Source organism: Phaethon lepturus, unplaced genomic scaffold (assembly GCF_000687285.1).
Source record: "Phaethon lepturus isolate BGI_N335 unplaced genomic scaffold, ASM68728v1 scaffold23636, whole genome shotgun sequence".
In the NCBI taxonomy this organism is placed as follows: Eukaryota; Metazoa; Chordata; class Aves; order Phaethontiformes; family Phaethontidae; genus Phaethon; species Phaethon lepturus.
The window spans coordinates 28939-29519 of record NW_010544466.1 but is presented as its reverse complement, the minus strand read 5'-3'; the positions used below and the strand labels follow the sequence as shown (position 1 = coordinate 29519).

Sequence of the window (581 nt, the reverse complement as noted above, 5' to 3'; positions counted from 1 at the left end):
CTTTCCCTATATTTCACCTTCCTCTTTTTCTTTTTGTCCTGGTTTGGTTTGGAGTTTCAGCCCTTTCTTCCTTCCTTTTTTTTGACTTTTTGTTCTTAGAGTTATATTTTTGTTTTCTTTAATACATTTTTGCAGCATCCTAGTTTTACCAAACTCACTTCTTCCCCCCCTTCCCCTTGTTAATAATCAGTGCTATTAATTTTGTCTGACAGTGCTCATGACCTGTTTGCTGGTGTTTTGGTCTACAGTGGGTTTGGCTTGTAGGACAAATTTGTTCCATGGTAAGGTGCACTGTATCAGAGAAATTAAGAATTCTTTTTGCCTTGTGGTTTGTGGCGTGGAATATTTGCCATTTGCCCACAGCAACTTTAAAACTGAACTAGATAAGCCCAGGAAACACATTGGAGGAATGACTGCTCCCTTTTCAGTAGGGAGCATTTTCTCCTGAACTGGTGTGGTGTTTGTGACAGCACATGATTTAAGTGCCTGAGCACTCATGGCACATGTGAGGGAGCATTGTACATCTCTACTTCCTGGTGAATTGCCCCACAGACCTTTTATGCTCATGTAAGTCCTTTCCA

The 581-nt window shown here is 40.8% G+C and overlaps 1 protein-coding gene across 2 annotated transcripts in view; it reads left to right on the top strand.

The window, feature by feature from the left end:
• The window catches only part of NRG1 (neuregulin 1), a 29580-nt gene that overhangs the window by 16638 nt on the left and 12361 nt on the right, over positions 1–581 (top strand). The window lies entirely within an intron of this gene.